The sequence below is a fragment of the Gambusia affinis genome, linkage group LG14 (assembly GCF_019740435.1).
Source record: "Gambusia affinis linkage group LG14, SWU_Gaff_1.0, whole genome shotgun sequence".
Lineage (NCBI taxonomy): Eukaryota > Metazoa > Chordata > Actinopteri > Cyprinodontiformes > Poeciliidae > Gambusia > Gambusia affinis.
The window spans coordinates 12466415-12485731 of record NC_057881.1 but is presented as its reverse complement, the minus strand read 5'-3'; the positions used below and the strand labels follow the sequence as shown (position 1 = coordinate 12485731).

Genomic DNA, 19317 nt, shown 5'->3' with positions numbered 1-19317 from the left:
TTCTCTGGGGGGAATATATGCTCAGCTCAATTGTACCTCAGCTGCAGATGAAGAGGAACAATATCGTGACCTGATGGGAGGGAGAATGTAAGGATTTTAGAAGAAATATGACCAAAAAAATAATAATTATATATATATATATATATATATGAATGAAGAAAGTTTTAAGAGGTGAGGGAGTAAAAGTGACGGAATAATACCCACGAAGGAAAAAGATAGTAAAAGAGGCAAAGTGAGGCAGCAACACTTCTTTCCATGTTGCATGTGAGGGAAGAAGAGACGGTTGAGAAACAAGACATTGCGGTTTCCCTGATCTAAATATAAATATGTGGTTGAACCCACTAACTGCTGTGTGAGGTTTTTTTTAAGCGCCTGACACTCAAAGTATCTCAAATAGCAAATTTTAGAATCCAGCTAAGCAGCGTTTCTGTTTATTAATGCATGAAACTTGATCTGGTATCATGACATTTATAATATCTCTGTGCAATGTCCTCACATTTATCATGCATATAGTTTAAAAATTGTAAAAAAAAAAAAAGAAAGAAACAAAGCATTTTACAATACATCCTTTGCTCATTTGCATATTTCTATGTGGCTTGCTATAAACAGGTCAGAGGTCACAGATATTCAGAACTTGTACAAGCAACTTGAAAATTAGACTTATTTTTGTCATTTCTGTGCAAATTACAATTTTTGTGCCATAATTGACAAATGCAAAAATTAAATAAAATATAAAACATCCAAAATTATTTAGACGGGTGATGGTGTGATGGGGAATACAATGACTCAACCGCCAATCCTCAAATTTACCAGAGTATACTAACAGGAAAGTTTTTAGATTACTGTGCAGGCCAGGAAAATTAAACAATTCCAAATGTAGGACAAAAAGTGCAATTTGTATGTCTTTACCTCATGGTGATGTCGTTTCCACAATAAATACAGTTTATAGGGGTGTAATGATGGGGACGTGATAATGCACGATTTATCGATCAGATTACATTTTGGGAAAACCAAAACGTCATGCGTTTTGTTTTAACAAGGAGGTTAAAGGTTTTGTATTCAGTTTAGACAGATTCACTGATGGTTTCGCTTGTGTGTGTTTGTGTTTTCACAAACAGAGTAAATCTGAAACTACATTTTGAAGCAGGGATCCTTTATCACCCCTGGATCAAACAATACATAGCACTTAGAGAATCTGTGAAGTCATTTCTGCAGTACTGACCAGCGCAGTATGCAAGCGGCTTTGTTTTTAAAAAGCCAGTAGAGTTCACTGGTGTATTTGGGAAGTATTAATATAGAGAACTAAAGGCAGCAGGAAGACAAGCATGTGAGCCTAGCAGGAGGATGGACAGAGGGAACATCTGGTTTGTGATGACCAAAAGGACCTGCGTTAGAAAAACACCTGTTCAGTGTAGAACGATTCAACGCAGATTTTCAACTAGCAAGGAATCAAATCATTCCAGATTCCCAGAAAAAGGTGGCTCTCAAGTCAAAGAATAAGCCTTTGTGGATTATTATTCAACCCTTCCAGATCGAACGTAGCAATGATGATTCAGCCAAATCCCTCCACACTTGGCGCTATCTGAAAAATTGGGAGAGTTTCTAAAAGGGGAGATGTTGCGCATTCCAGCCAATATCGGGTTATTATGGTGACTTCACCCTCGCCGTAGCCTGGAGTGAAATTAATTTGAGGGGCAATCTTTTACTAAACAGGTAAATTGCGAAAATAACTTGCTAGATATTGAAGGTTCCGGTTGTGGTAGAACTACATCTTCATACAAGAGTCAGTGAGCAAATGACAGAAATTACTTAAAGTCACTGGTTGTCAAAGTGGGTGGAAAATATTGCCCTAGCAAGTATGAGTTGATAATCCGTATGTGTTTGTCACCATGTCAAACACATAGAAGTTAAGTGCAGAATTATCAGAGAAGAGGAAAGGGTCAAAAATGACCTGCATCCTAAGGGCTCTTAACAACAGCTTAAACGGATGCAGCAACATGATAGCAAGCGCTTTCTCAGACAGACTTTCCATTGATAAAAAAAAAAGAAAATGTCAGGATTGCTATTTATCTTAGTATACTTCCCTAATTATTTGCACATAATTCCTTTAAAAATCAATCCAGACTCTCCATTACAGATTCCTCATTTGGCTCTAAAAGAACCAAAGCGATGCATCTAATGAGACCAGCCATCGTATTCTGCAGAATATATGATCATGTCGACCTCAGTGTTGCGTTCTAAATGAATATAGACTTATGTTATTCTGATCGCAGCACCATGCTGGTATTAAAGGGCTTTTGTTGTGTAATCAGCACAAACATTCAATCCATAAATAGAACAGGGGGAGAACATAACTGGTTGTTGTTTACCAATTCATCAAGAAAAAAAAAATCTCCAAAAGAGCCACTTTGCAGCTTAAGCGAGTTTGTTTTCTCTTGGTATTTTGTCTTGATTTTCCAGTAGCACTAAAGGTCGACGTGACAGAACTTTTCGGAGAGGATAAACATCACCAATCTCATTCGAAGTATGCTACTTCAAAGTTGCAAGATTGCTATCTGCCTTCAGGCAGTGAAGCACATCCGGCTGTAACTGCCCCGGCTCACATGCCACACAGGCACTTTTTTTTTTTCTTTCTCTTTTTTTTTTTTTTTTTTTAAACACAATATGTGCAGGTTTTATCTAATTTTCTATCATCCCATCTGTTGTACAATCTCCTGCTGCTTCTCCATTTGTCTCGTACAACCTTTTTCTACCTCTGGGTCACATAGGGGGAAACTAGCGGCGCCTGCCAGGGGAGCAGATCTGGGCTTAGCTGGAAGTTCACTGCAGCTGTTGATGACTTGTGCGTAAAGAAGAAAGCAGTAATCCGTTAAAAAAAACAAGGTTCCACATGTACCATCCAACGAGAAACCGCAAGACTTGACGAGGAAGTCATTAGCCAGCATTCCTGGCATGGCCTTTGAGAAAATGTGCAGCCCGGGAAGGGAAAGTGTTAAAGTGGCGATCCGGGCTCATTTAGTGGCAACCGACCTGTTTTTGATAGAAAACATCTGGCGGTGCTTCTAAGAGTCATCTGTGAAACTTTTGCTGAGGGAGTTTGAATTTGAAGAAAATTTCAGAAAAATTACAGGTAATAGCATCAGTGTTTAAAAAAAAAATAATCCAACTGATTTGTCTCTTCTTCCTGAAATTGCATAAATTTATCAGCAGGCAACAAAATATGACTGTGAAATCATTCTGTCTTGAACAGTATCTGCAGTGTACTTCTACTTGTTCAGTGGTGTATTTTTTTTCTCTGATAGCTGCACAGTAAAAATGAAGATACTTCCAGTAAATAAAGTTTAAAGTTGGTCTTTTATGTGCAACTAGGTTGATAACATCACAGAATGTACAGGAATCAAGAATATCAACTGACATAAAGTTATGAAGTTAATTTGCAACTTCATAGCTTGTATCACCTGAGATATTTACATTATTTGCCAGTAGAGAGATATTGCAACTCATAGTAATTCAGCTTATCTGTGCAGAAAACATCATTGGGGCTTACAAATTATTCCAATGTAATGCATCTGGCCTGACTAAATACTTTTACTTGTTTATTTTTTTAACCATCTGGCTTTAAAAAAATGACTGCTAATGTAATGTGCATTTTGTGTAACTATAGCAAAAGAGAAATACAACTAGGTTACACTAATGAGCTTCAGTAATATAGTTTGATTGTTGCAGTCCTGGTTCTCTTCACAAACTGCTTGCCTGTGTTTTATTTTTGCATTAATTTATAGTAATCCATTCAGAGTTCTTGTGCAAGGATTGCATTTGAAGACATTAAGAAATTATTTACATCAGACTAAATAAAAAATCGGACCATTTAACAAGTACTACTCAATTAGAAACGATGACTAATGTGCATCTGACTCATTTTCCAGAAAATGTCTTGCGAGTAGCTTAAAACAAAGAAAAAGTAGCATCATGTAAAGTGACATTTCTGAATGTGTGACTACAGTTTGTACATGAAACCAGCTGCTGTTGTCAAGTCATCCAGGATATGTAATTGTTATGTACACTGCGGCAGAGATAATGCAAAGACAAGGTAATTGAAATGTTATCCCCATCTTATCGGCAATGATTACTTAAACACTACATTTCTAATGCATGTTGAATTAGGCAATTACATGCATCTAACGAGAGCAGAGTGAGAGAAAGAATGGGGAGGGAGAGGCTGGAGGAGAATTAGCAGAAAATGAAACAGGAATATTAAGCATTTCAGCCGGCGAGCGTCGGGTCAGAGATCGCTCGGTGCTTATGGGGATATTAGCTACTTGGCTATGAGGGATGCGCCAAGGGAAAACCAAAGGGAGCTTTAACTTTGAAAGCAAGTCAGGGATTCTGGACATGGAGACTAACATTTCATAAATGCAACCGAAAAACCTTTTAAAAAATATGATCACTTTGGCAGAAATAAAACAGAGGCAGCAGGAACCACATCCTGTATGAGGCTTCTGCCTTTCAGTAACAATTGTCCCAACGTTAGATTAGCAAGTGTTGATAAAAACGGTTCAAATTGAGCTTGGTTTTGATCTAGCTAAAAAAAAAAAAAAATCTGAAAAATTATTAGTCAATATGTACTGAAAAAGTGATGAAAAAGGAAAGAGAAAAATAATTAAATACACAGTTGATAAAAGAACTGGAAGAACTGTCCTGGGATCTTTCAATGAAATCAGATCCCAAAGTTAAAACGGCAAGTGGCCATAAGACGTTATCAAACCAACAACAAACAGTAGCTTAAAAATCCTCAAAATGCAAATAACTCACACAGCAATTTGTAGAAAATTAATGACAGCCTTTCGTAACCGTGCTTAGTTTTCAACATGGCGAAAGAATTTAAAGAGATAAAATAACAATAATAAAAACATGCATGAGGCTTGTTACTTTCAGTCAGCAAGAAATGAAATGTCTCAATGCAACAAGAACAAGTCGTCATCTAACATCTTATGACCACACTTGGTTTTCAGCAAGGTAGAAAGAAAAAAAAAAGAGAAGGAAACTACAAAATATTAGAAAAAAATGTGAACATAAGAGACAGAAACTGAATGCTACATATAACAACGCAATAACGTTTTCAAGATTGAAGTAACGAGTCGTATTTATTTTTACCAAAAAAAAAAAAAAAGCTGATTTAAAACATGAGTTTGTGCCTGGATTTTCTCTCTCTGTCTGCCATATTACAGTGATTTCCCACTTACTTGACAATTAGACTCTGGCAGCTGGATGCTGATTTTTTTTTTTATTTCTCTTTTTTGGGGAAGGCGGTGAACGCTTGTCGCTGCAGTCATGTCACGTCCCTCGTGAGCTCATTAAGCGTGTGTGGAGCGCCTGGCTGATTGGCTCAACATACCAGAGATGGACAGGCAGGCCTGTGCAGAGCTGGAGGGGAGGAGGGAAAGTGCGAGACAGAGACGGGCTGGAAAAGAACGGAGAAAGGAAATTAGCTAAAGTGACAGTAAAGATATCCTTAAGTCACTGTGTGTGTGTGTGTGTGTGTGGGTGTGTGTGTGTGTGTGTGTGTGTGTGCGTGTGTGTGTGTGTGTGTGTGCGTGTGCGCGTGTGTGTGTGTGTGTGTATGTGCCTCTATGGAAGTCTTCATCCTCATCCAGCCAGGCATGTGTATTTGTGTAAATATATCTACTCACATAAACACACATGTCACATGATTAACTGATTGAGCTCTAACTTCATTACCACGGGCAAGTCTTCTGCACACTAATCAATTTCCAGCATCCAGAAATGGCTTAGTACACTGCGCTGGCTGTCAGGGGCAGAATTAACTCCGGTCCTTTGGGGGGAACCAAACACGTGGCCTGCAGTGGAAAAGGAAGAAAAAAAAAATGGAGGGAGTTAAAGAGTCTGATTAGAACGGCTGATACTTCGGCCCACATTTGCATGCAGGCTGTGTCTCAGGCGTCCATCAGCGCAACCGCGAGTGCGTGTGCTGTTTAGCATTTCATTACCTAGCTGCTCTCCGTTAATAGCAAATCAAGCTGCTGCCTGTTAAGGCTGGCATTTTTACAGCCTTGGTTGGCTCCGACACTATCCAGCACAGGCAGGACCACAAACATCCAGCCATTTCCTCTGTCTGTCAACCTCCCATATCCCGTTTGTAGTTGGTGCTTTCAGCCATTTGCTTTACAGACTTTACGTGGTCTGGGAAGTTTGACGGATCCTCAAACAAAGAGGAGTAATGATTTGGCTGTTTGTGATATTTCCTGTGATTATAATCTACGTAATAAAGCGATTATTTCTCACATATTTCACACATAAATACTTCTTATCTTGTGACAGCAGTTGTAAAACGGACATGGTAGTGATTACAGAGGTGCTGGAGCTTCTCGATGCCAATATTATGGCTCAATTTTTGCCCGTTGGAAATGTTAAGATATTTTTGGAGATTGTTTCTGACAATTAAAAGGTGGATGGAGAAATCAAATGCACAAGAGAGCCCAATGATTATGGGAGGGGGGGACTAAACAATTATAATAAGCAATGGTATATTGCTAGAAAATTTGTTACCAAGATTTGGACAAAACAAAAACAAAGAACCATTTGTCTGAGGATCAGAGTGAGGCTGGAAATATTTTATTTGAATTTAAAAATGGCATGATTGTTGGTTGCAGAGAGGCTGTCCTGAGTATACACATATGCACACGCATACCAACATCTCTTTAGTTTGGAGAATGGTATGAAAAAGAGAAAACATTCAGAGTGCTGAAGTAGTGTGAACAAAAATACCCTGCAGTCAGAGAAAAATGGGCAGACTGGTTGGAGTTGAAAGACATCTGAAGCTTCAATAAAACCAAGGTGTGCAGAATTGCATCTCTGAACCTAGATTATGCAGAATATTGAATCAGAGAGGCTACAGCAGCAGATGACCACACCGGATCCCCGTTCGGAGAAAGCAATTTAAAGAAAAGGTTCAATTCCAAAAGATTCAGTAAAATTGGACAATGATGGATGATAACAATGTTGTTTGTTTCATAAACAACATTACGATGGCCAGCCAGAAATGGTACGTACCACACCAAAGCCGATCCGTCTATCCTTGTATCAACAGTTCAAGTTGGAGGCGGAAGTTTAATGGTAGGGGGGCCATTGTCTTGGCCCAATTTGATTTTGTTCTATGACCAATCAAGCATAATTTAGACACCAAAGACTACCTGCTTAATGTCACTGACCATGTCCATGCCTTTATAACCACAGTGATCCCGTCCACTTCTAGCCGGGTAGTGCACCATGTTACGAAGCTTCAAACATCTCACGCTGGTTTCATGAAGTGGACAGTGAGTTTACGTTACGCTGATGGCTTCCAGAGCCACCAGATCTTAATCCAGCAGAGTAGCTCTTAGGATGTAGTGAAACAGGAGATTTACATCCTGAATGCACAGCCAACAAATCTGCAACAACTGACAGATGCCATCATGTCAGAAGAGGACAAAATCTTCTGACACTTTGCTGAATCAATGCCAAGAAATGTTCAAGCAAATCTGACAGTTTAAAGCCCATTATAGAAAGCTGTACCTAAGAAAATGTCTGGTTAGGGTATATTTGTTCTAAAGAAGAGACAAATAGAAAATTGATGGCTAAAGATTAGTCTAGGAAGCACACAAAGTTAAAGAAGAGACTTTAGAAAGTTTGGAAGCCAACACTGAAGACATCTCCAAATAAAACAAGAAAGTCTGGATTCTTGGGGGGGGGAAAGCTAAATTATCAAAACTGGACCAAAGTTTAGGTGACAGAAAGTTTAGGTGCAAATTTATTCCCCATCTGCATTCAGTGCAAATTAGTTTCGAGATTAGTTTCAATTCAAAAACATGTGGCAATGTTCTCCAGCTTTTCTGTAGAGACTAAAAAAAAAACTCCGGTTGTAGCCATTTAGAGTCAAAGTTTTGGCTCAAAAGCAATAACAGATCAAGCAAATCCGAAAGACAAGAGTGGAGTTGTGCTGTTTCTCAAGTGCTGTTTTTACATGTGAAGAAGGTGTGAGCAGCAGGAAGTCTTCTTTTTTAGCCTCCTTTGGCAAAGTACGGCCAGCGGTCCACAACAACAACAACACCTCCCCCGTGCCTTCACGCCCCCGCTTCCCCCTGATGAGCTGCTCCGCTACGGGACAAAAGCTGCTGCAAGTCAAGCATGAAAAGAGAGGAGAGGGAGGCACAAAGAAATTAAGGCTGCACTAGAAAGAAAATAACAGGGAGGAGGGGATAACTGCCAGCTGTTGTGTTCAGCTCTGCGCACATGGAGTCTCCCGGAGTAAAGAGTGCTTCAGGTGATATCAGTGGTAATGCATTATTCATGAAACCACTTAACGTGTTTTTATTTTGCCATGTCTTTACATTAAATTTAATTTGGGGCACGGCTTTCTTAAGGTTTCTATGACAAGTCGAGTGAGTCGAGGAATAGGCCCAGAGCTCAACAGGAGTTATTAATCTCTCTCTGACTGAAACTTTGCCTTCAGACTGAAGTAGATTGTTCCTCGAAAGCGGCCCGGAAAATAGGTTAAAAGTCAGCTGCATTAAGTTGGCAACTTTTCTGTTTTCCTGCCAGAATGTTTTATGAAGCCGTCACAAAGTTCTTGGCATCATAAAAATGTTATTTACCACATGGCTCTGAAAAAAAAAAGGAGGAGGTGTGTGAGCCAAAAACTCATCTACTCTGTTGTTCAGCTCTGCCCTCTTACTCACACTCGGGACTTTTTTTTTTATTTATATTGTTTGCCTTCCCTGCATGAAAATTACTCGTGGTGCATAAAAAAGCCATCAGTCAACTTCAGCTCTCAGGAAAGTGTTTCCAAAAATCGCTACAAGTTTGGTAAAAATCTTTCAAACCCTTTTAAATCAAACAGTTACACCTCTACTTACCATGACTGTTTACTGTGTGTTTTGGTGGTTTTTTTGTATTATTGGGGGGGGGGGGGGAGTTTGCACTTAGAGCATTTATGATTACATCATGAGTGGGAGTGTAAAAGAAGCGAGCCCAAATCACCCCCCTGGAGTGATACGTATTGGCTGGGGAGAGGTGTTTTCTTCTGCTGTAATCAAACGGAGTGATGCTCACGCTGGCTGTAACTTCCATCACCAGAGGCTAATGGCTAATCAAACAGGAAGGCCGCCAGCTCTCCATTTCTCTCGCTCTCTAATTTGCTCCTCTATATCCATCCAGATAATCGAACAGACTCTATTCTCAACCATCGCTCACATTCTACTTGTGGGATATGTTTTATCATACTGTTATAATACTGTTAATTTTATGCATTGCCTGGCAAAACTATGCTTGTGCCATGATTTTTTTTTCCTCATACTACCTGGGAATTCCTCAAGCCAGAAAAGCACAAAGTTTAGATCAAAGGGCAAAAAAAATAAATCTGAATATTGTGTCATACATCTGAGATAAATTAGTTCTCAGGTGGGATAATCTGCTGAAAGGAGGACTGTTAGAGATTTACTCCACATATCTGGTTTTTATGAGTAGCAAGAAGAAAGCAATTGTTGAAAGAAACCAATGAAGACCTATTTGCAATCTACGACAAACCCTTACAGAAGCTACTCTGCTCAAAAGAAACCAAAGATACTTATGTGTTGCAGAAAAGGGAAGATGAATTAATGGGAAAACACATGAAACTATACATACATGGCAGTGCCAGACGAAAGCCAGTTACAACTGAAGTGTCTCTCCGTTTCAACACACTGATTCCGGTACTCAGCTCATTAGGACTGTGGAGAACTTGGCTGCCAACTGAGGAGATGAGTCAGCCATTTTACTGAGGTCTGTGGAATCAGGGATGCATCTAAAAGTCGCAGGATAATGGCCCTCCATGAATGGAGTTGAAAATCCCTGATTTAAAGGTTGTGGAAAAACACAGAGTCTCAACAAATGGAGCTTGAGATCTTTCTGTAGGACAATGAACCTTGTAGGATTTGAAAATTGATGTTGACAGACGCTCTTGTTCCAATCTGACCGAAATTGAGCTGTTTCTCAACAAAGGACAAAATGTCATTCTGTAAATGTGGAAAGTAGAAACATCCCAAAAAAAATCCTACATCTGCAAAGGCAGAAAAAAGTTTTAACTCCGGGGGGCTTATTTCTAAACAAAAAAAAAATAAATTGTCTGGAGGTCTTTTCACTACACTATGGTGCTGGTTTGCCAACTGAAATTCACATAAAATATGTTCAATCTTTTGGTTGTAATGTGTAAAGCAGAAATCATGACATATGTAAGACGTTGCTGTCCGGGGCGATCACGCTCTGCGGCTCTGGAGGCGCAACGTTTGCACGCTCCTTTTGTCTCTCGTCTTTGTGATGTGCCTTGGTTCAAGGGTCAAAGTTCAAAGGCTCTGTGACCCTCACAGCTTTTGAAACGTCGCATCCCATCAGTTCTGTGGAGCGTTTGGAGGGGGATTTGTATGATTAATCAAAAGCCCCCCACCCGCCGCCCTCTCCTCCCAGTGACTCAAACTCTGAGGCCATTCATGAAGCCCAGAGTCAGGTCAGCCTTGCAAATTAACTTCATGCAGCAACATTTGGGTACCTCATTTAATTACTTTTTATTTATTATTTTAAGCTGAGCAAAGGCAGTGAGATGGTCAATTAAAGCAGAATGGCTTCACCTCATGATCAGCATACGTGCGCAAAATTAGTGTTTTGTGTCGCTCGTGTGTGAATATGATGAATCAAAGTGCTAAAGTGTGTGTCACAGCATTTTGAACAACTAGTTGAAGAATTTTGATGGACGACCAGTTGGGTTGGCAAAGTGAGAAAAACAGGAGAAATTAAAAGTCATGTTACACTTGAAACAGATCTAAGTTAAGATGTTCCTGCTAATTTGAAAGCAACTTCTTAGACTGGTTGTGAAAAAATTGGGGAGCGTTGTGCTCCACCCGACCACCTGGATTCGAGGTAAATTGGTTCTTTTACTGTCAGATTGTTTGTGTTTAATGTCTTCCACCTAATGAAGTCTTCCGTGGCAATATATTTTAACGGTCCAGCCTCGCTTCAGGCTACGGAGCTGAGGTGAAACTGGAGACATGCGAAGACTAGGGTTACATTCGCAGAGAGGAAACAGCCATCAGCTCCACTTTAAAAAACACACATGCTAACTATCATTTTACAAGACGAGAACCCTTTTTACTTTCTTTAATTGGAAGAGTAAATGAGTCCTTTTCTTTATCTTCTCTTCTCCGATGCACACATCCAGTAAAAAGAAAAAAACAAAAAAAACCGGCAGCGCATGAAGGACACAATCAATGCAGCGGACGATGTTTCAGTCAGAGTTGCAGTCTGAAGTGCTGACTGCCCGTCGGTCGTCCCCTGACCACCATCTGCATCCTGTTAGAGACGCAAGAGGGTGGGGAAGCATAATGCATGACGAAAAAAAGAAAACATCTCCCTCACAGTCACTCTGCGTTATTTGATTAAATTCTGCACTCCATAAACCTGATATTAACAGAGATAGGAAAAAAATAGTAATCCATCCAGCCTGGCATTATGTTTAAGGAATACGTTGTTGAGCTGGAATAGACGATAGATATTCATTTATGCCACAAGGTGCAGAAACATTGTTTTTGCTTCTTTTTTTGTTGCATTAATCTCAAATAAATGTGATAAATCACATAGAAAATCTTTATTTAATCAGGACAAACATTTCATTCACGTGGGATTCCACTGACAGTGTTTTTTTTGTTTTTTTTTGTTCTTCTCCGTCTTTAAAGCCTTTTCTTTTTTGCATGGAAACTCTACGCCAGCAGCCAGATGACTGCAGAGGGGATTATAGGTCACAGGTTTTGAGGCCCGCTCTGCGTGACCTCAATCAACGCTGAAGGGAACGTTCACAAATAGCTAAAACTATCCAGATGATGACCTCTGACCTTGACTCTGCACCCACCAAAAACCCGCCGAATGAGGTGGACTCTGCCTCTGGCTTTGGGAGACCAAACACCAGAATAAAACAGAAAAGGCAAAAACACTCAATCTGAATAAACGTGTCTTTTCATCTTTTTTCCATTTCCTTTTCTCTTACCCACTTTTGGAGCAGAGTTTTGCAGGCCTTTAAGTTTTACTTGTTTTACTAGAAAACTGTTAAAACACTTCCGGTCTCCTATTGTGTTGAAGTGCCGTCCAAACAAGGTTTGCCCGACAAAGAACTAGTAGAGAATAATACTGTATTGTAATTTTGCTGCTGTTTGTGTTGTAAAACAGATGCAACTTGAAGCAATAGAAACATTTTTCACATTTTTTCATTACATCCAAAAATGTTGTTTTTTTATAGGGATTTCAGATGAAAGCTAAAGCAGTGCATCTTTACGAAGTGGAAAGGAATAATATAGTTAATTTCCAAAAAAAAGAAAAGTAAAGTTTTAGACGTGAAGATTCAGTCTATTTTACTCTGATTCCCTTAATTAAAATCCAATGTAATTAATTACTTTCAGAAGTCACAATACTGGATGTTTATTTAATTTAGCATGGATAACAGCAGCGACATCTCCATAGTGAAGCATGGTGATGGCAACATGATGCTTATGCTAAATACCGGGCAAATGTCAAATAAAACTTGAAGATTTTCACTTTCTAGCAAGTCAACAACTTGTCAGTCCTGAAAAATTCCTATAAATTACAAAATGTGTTTGGGTTTAATTAGTATGACTACTTTTGCAAGGCATTATGTTTCAACTGTAAATGATTTCATATTATGCCGCAACAACACAACGCTCTGACACGAATAAAACTGGAATCCGACCAAAACAATGGAAATCAGGCTGACGGATTTCCCAGATAAGAGCTGTCTTTATTACAGCTGCCGAATGATACATTAAGAAATATGAGGTTCCTAGAATTTTAATACAACGCAGCTAATCCGACACTGCTTGGCAGCCTGAAATCTCCTCGAGCAGACATGCAGAAGGCCCTAAATATGTAATACCATTAAATCAAATTAGAATAGCATTGTCTGACCGTAACAGAGACAGAAACGCACTCTCATACAAGATGATAACAAGCGCACCGAGAGGAAAGCAGATAAATTTGCACCACATTTGTGCAGCAGATTCTTCCCAAAAGCATTTCTGTTTCTCCTGTCAAGTGCTCTCGTACCATGAAGCAATGCAGAGTATTTCGCACAGTATTTGTCAAACCAAACTCATTTTTGCCATTTGGTTTTGGCAGCCTTGTGCATGACACCTCAACCTCAATGCGAACTCAAGACAGTGACACACAAGGCAGCAGACTCTCAACCGAGATCGGCTGAGAGACGATTTCTTTCCTATGAATCTGTTGTTTTACTAAAAAGAGTTTAATTATATAAGCTTAATATCAAGTTTTACTTTCAATTCAATTTACTTTTACAGTTCCAACTGAGGATAAATGTTATCTAAAGAGACTTTACAAGATGAACAGAGCCAATAAATAGCAACTTATAGAGAATCCAATTTGGCCCAGGATCAATTGGAATGGTCAGTAATAGCTTATCGATAGTTTATCTTTTTCAGGAAAAAGACCTAGCAAGACACAGAAGCACTGTGCAGGGAGTATTTTCCATGTCATGAAAACAAAAAGTGTACAAGTGATTAATAGTAGCGATGTGCTAGCAACAAGACACTATTAAATACAGAATAACTGAAGCAGGAGTTTATGTGTGTGGTTTCTATGTGATGAAAACAGATTACACGTGAGTAATGGCAGCAACCGCTCCATCACTGACACCGTCAAAGAAGAAGGTTAAACCAAGCGTAAAGGACTGGTAAGGGGTGCTTTCTACATAAAAGTGAGTTTGCATGAGTGATACTGGGAATTCAATCAACCAAAGATGGAATAGTTCTGGATACAACTTCTTTTCTGGCTGTATCCAGAAAACAGGCAAAGCTAAACTCAAAGCCGTGGACCAGTAGTACTTTCTACAGGAAAAAAGTGCATAAAGTTAATGATAGCACTAGCCCTGTCTACAAAAAGATTGACACAGCTTAACACGGGACATTGAGCCAGAAGTCCTTCCTTTACGAAAGTACAAAAACACAATATGCAGCGTTAATGGCAGCAACAGGTACCGTAGAAGACTCCATTTGTGAAAAATAAACAGAAGCGCACAGATAGTAAAATACATCAACATCCTCCTGGTCACTATGAAAGATGACAGAGAATGTCTTCCTTACTCGGATCGGTTCTGTAAACATCGGAGAATCATTCAGAACACCTTGAGGTTAAACCCCAAACCCACTGCACAATTGGCATCAGAGGGGGTGATATTTTCTTCTCCCTCCATGAACAAGTGCACACTTCCTCAGCACCTATGCACCCTTTCCAGTCAACTTCAGATCTGTGAGTATACAGGGTTGAATTCACAAGTAGTCTTGTCTTGTGTATCGTTTATGTGTGTGGCTAACTGTGTGCATGCGTGTGTGGGCGTGTGTGTGCGTGTGTGTGTGTGTGTAGCAGATGGGTGTTAACTGTGCTGCCAAGTTGAACATTTTTTATAGGAGGCTGTCAGATAAAAATAAAACTTCAAAGCCATTTCTAAAAATCTTCAGCTGTGACAAGCGCCTTCTTACTTTCAGCACAAGAGTCAGATGTAATGCTGAGATAGATGTGAACTATAAGAAGTTATCGATATGTTTTGATGGCTGATATTGTTCAGCAATTGTTCAATGATATTGTTCTTCATGGCAATTTGAAGGATTTATTTTAGAGGTCACAGCATAAGATATCAACAGTAAGAGCTTAATGAATAGATTATCTTAGAAAATAAAGTGCAACACCATGAAATGAGTGAAGTCTTAAATTAAATTAAAATTTTTTTAATGCAGTTGCAAAGTTTCACATCAAATAATTTTTTCTAGTACTCCAATAGTTAGCTTTGAGGATTGTTTTTTCCTTTCCCTTACACACTACTCTCATCACGGCCCAAGTTGTAAACATTGTTATTACTGCTGCAAACATATACATTGGTGAGGTAAGATTGTATTCAAATGTAACCGTTTTCTAACTTTCTGAAGACAATATATACTTGCCTTACTTGGATGGCAAATGCTTTTGTCTCATTTTGAAATGTGACAAAGAGAAACAAGCCTCTGTTTAAAAAGTTTATGCTGTGGGATTACTATTTAAAACGGCTTCAAAATACTTCAACATTTTCAAAAATACGTTTTAAAAATAAACTACACGTGTGAAATTCATAGACATTCCCAAAACTGTGACGCCGGTGGAATAATTATTTCTTGAATTGTTTTTTTTTTTCCCTTACTCACCAAATGAACATGAATTTAGAGGTTTTGTGTCTTTTTCCCCATTTATATGCATTTTTTGCTCATATAATTCCTGTTGTAATAAAAAGAATGCTTTTTAAATAGATCTGTACCAATCTTAATCTATATGTTAAATTATTTCAAATTCTGTTTACTCAAGACAAACTTGGTAGCTTTGAGTAAAGAGTGAAAAGAGCGTCAACATTTACATAAATCACCTGAATCCAACCTTTTAAACTAGGGTGTTTATGACTTTGATTAAATGGAGAGAATTACTTTGAATTTCAATAGTATTGCTCAGGTTATTGTTAAGATTAAAATGTATTTTAGTAATCTGAAACCTTCAAATGTGACAAATACTGGAAGTAAATATATTGTCTTCATTTAAAAAAATTATAAAACAATAAAAACAAGGAGGATTAAGATTTATTTCTGAAATGAATTTCAATTTCAAGTTTCACCACAGCAAAACACCTGAATAAAAGTCCTAAATTTGTGTCATGGCTTCTGGTTTTTGAGTGGCAGCCCAGGATTACTGGTGGGACCCATCTGGCCACTTCATACAAAACTTTCAGTAGGCGACCTGAAAACAAATGAGTCGAAATCCTGTTTTTGGTTACTGTTCCAACTTTTTTTCTGGAGTTGCTCATGGTCCTTCACTCCACATCTGTTGGCCTTTTATGATTACAGCGTAGTTACACAGCTGGCAGTCAGCTGCAGTGTTACCATGTTGTATTGGTACAGTACGCGAGAGAAACCCTCTAAAGCCCGAGGAAATGCTGCTCATTGGATGAGAAGACAAATCCCACTGACGTTGACATAATTACATTGAGGAAATAATCAAACCTAAGCAAAAAAATAAGTATTTAAGTTGAACAGAAAGTGCGTTTATTGAAAACTGAGTTAATAAAGCCATATTTAATCACCTCAAACAGAGAGAATGTTAGTGTCACAGTATGGTCATGTGAACACGTGTTTCTGCATGTAAGGCATGCGCGCTCTCTCCTCACAATTCTTGCTCTGCATTTCGCAGCGTGGCCCCAAAAGCTGTTCCACTTCTTTTCTCACTGGGAGCATTTTGCTAATATTTTCATTACATGCGGGGGGGCAAAAGGGGAGCAGAAAGGGGGGGCACTTTCCGGGGTTGCGGTCAGCACTTGTTTTCAAAGCATAGCGTTAAACCACAGGAATGCTAAGGCAGATACTTTGGTACACTGACAGCTGCCACCAGTGGCCTGATTCTTTGAAGAAAGCTCGGGTCTGAATGCTGGGCCTTTCTCGTTTACTCTGTGCACATGTGTGAATATAGTTCATGAAATCTTGAGTCCAAAGGATAAAATTGTGATCTTTTTGGACTAACTTCTAGTTTACACACAATCCTCGGCAAGAGTTCACTTCTGATATTCTTGTGCTTTTTCTCCAAAAGGTCAGACTACTTTAATTCTGCAACAAAATCCATTAAATAAACATTATATATGATATTAATGTAACCGTGACAACTTTAGCAGAAGAAGGCTTGATAGTTGCTTTTCTCTTTTAAAGAAATGAAACCACATTGCACATTTTGGCTTAAAATACTTATGGATTTTGAAAGTATTTTCCCTTGTGAAATTTAAATTAACTATTTGTTATTAAGGGGTTTTTTTCTTTTGTCTTTTTGATTAGAAATCTACTGGAACTAATTATTTCTGCTCACGTTGCTCTGAAGGACTTTCTGGTTTCTCTCTTTATTTAACTTTTTCTTTCTAAAAACAGCCAAATTTGAGCAGACTATTATTTATCATGTGCAAAAAAAAAAAAAAATAAAAGCCCTTAAAATAACTGAAATCACTATCCACTCCTGCACTCATCCTTCTGCATGAAAGGAAATCCGATTCGCACCTGAATGCCATGTTAATGCATCATTAATACCAACATAAACGTACGTAATTACATGCAAACATGGTTTTATGGGCTCCCACCTGTGTAAATAGACTGCCAGTTTATTTAGCTTTAGCTGTTGGCTGAAAGGCTGGCTGGTTCCTCGGCAGTGCCTTCAGGGTGCGAGGAGACTAAAGATTACATGTGTCATTATATTAAACAGCAGCAGCAGCTCTTGTTCTTTGCACAGTAATGTAAGGTGACATACATTTTACATGAGATCTACTGACCGGCTACTGCTCCACTTCATTTAAAGCCAATGCAGAATTAATTAGCTAAATGTCTTTGGGGTTAATTATTTTCCCGCCTCTGTTAAGAAAGCACTTCTTTTCCCCCCATTTAAATACTTTGTCCTGACACACTTTCTCATATGACAGCTTGCCTTCGCTTAAGTTTTGATCCTATTATTTAATCTCTTTGTTTGCACTCTTAAATTAACATTGTGTAACATGTTAAAGTGGAGCCAGGTGAATATGTTTGTGCACCGCAGCAGGAGTACAGATTAAAGCACATCATCATCATTTGTCAGGCATACAAGAACACCCACACACACACCCACACACCCACACACACGCACACGCACACACACACACGTGCGCACAAGCTCTTATTAGAGGGTGGTCTGTAAAGCCTGAGGTTAGGTTGATTAATTAACACTGATATAGATTAATTAGCTGAAGCAACACTTTGATCTGAGGAATGACCTCCATATGTGGAGTCGGCGCCACTGCGCTTCACGTTCACATTCATAGGATCTGTGTGCAAAATGACACAACATGTAAAGTTCCTGACGCCCATTTCTTCCCATCCTCCATCATTCTCCATTCCCAGCACTTTTCTTTTCCTTTGCTACCTTCACCACCTCTAGCAAACCATCTTCCAAGTCCAATTCTGTTCAACATTATGATGAAATTTGGTCAGAGGAATTTTTTTTTAAATCAATTTAACTAGAAATTTATCATTTAATTTATGTAGTAATACATAAAAATAAATTAAAATACATTAAAAAAAATCAGAAACTGGATAGATGGCGTCTCAAAACAATAACACACACCATGATTTGCCTTATATTTAACTCTTGCCTCCACTCTCAATGCTAACACAAGAGTTTACAAATTAAGAAGAAGACAAGCATTGATAATCAGTGAACTTAATCATTTAAGTATGAGCTATTCTATAAAATCTGAAATTCTAAAAGTTTTTTAGTTTGCAATGGTCGTGACAAGAAGGAAAGGCATCAACGATTATCTTCAAGTAGCCATTCTTTCTGTCAATCTGCAGTCCATTATTAGACTGTTCCACTTAGTACAGAGGATTCTCATCAGTAATAAAAATGCATCTGAACAATAAGACTAACTTCAATGTGGAAACTGCATGTCATAGAATGATAAGCGTGTTCATAAACTGAATTTAGACCTATGGTTTTCATTAGGTTTAGATGTAAATGATCTAAACCTTATTTAAATTTGTCTATAATTAGAGTTAAACATTCAAAGGTTGTAAATCACACAAACCTTTTGTGTGATTTTTTTAATCACATAAAAATTTAATCCAAATAATACTGTTAAATCCAGTTTATTTGGATTTGAGTTCCAAATAAACTGGAACTCAAAGACATTTGATTCATTATAAATGATTAAAAAAAAAAATTTTTTTAAATTGTTGTAATATAGCTGTAATAATATCAATGTATGGAGAATTGCTTTGTATTTGTGTTTATTTGAGATCAAGGAAACAACGCATATTGTTGAAAATGTCATTATACCTACTAGCTATATAAGCAGCTCATTGACAGTTTTCTGGATACCAACAAAGTTCACTTTGTTTTTATAACCATAAAATGTCAGCGTGAACCATTATTTCCAACCAGAGCCATATAAACAGCATAAAACAGCAGCACCTCTGTGCCTTTAATGTTAATTTAAGGAGTTTATTTGGTTACAGAGATGATTTCATTTTGATCAAATCTCTGAGGCAGATGATGAATGGAGTTTAACAAGTGTTTGTTTATTAAGCTCATAAAGGTCATTAATTCACATTGATGTGTGACTGTAGTTCAAGACACTGTCTGAGTTATCAACAAGCTTAGTGTCTGCATTTAGACTTTTAATGGAGA

The 19317-nt window shown here is 38.4% G+C and overlaps 1 long non-coding RNA gene across 1 annotated transcript in view; it reads right to left on the bottom strand.

Annotated features, from left to right (window-relative positions):
* Window positions 1-2643: 2643 nt before the first annotated feature.
* LOC122844214 overlaps window positions 2644-19317 on the bottom strand; it is a 38488-nt gene continuing 21814 nt past the window's right edge. Inside the window, exons 2-3 of the long non-coding RNA XR_006372830.1 lie at window positions 5740-5858; window positions 2644-5461 (exon numbers count right to left, since the gene is read on the bottom strand). This is a non-coding gene — a long non-coding RNA (uncharacterized LOC122844214). The remainder of the gene's footprint in view (window positions 5462-5739; window positions 5859-19317) is intronic.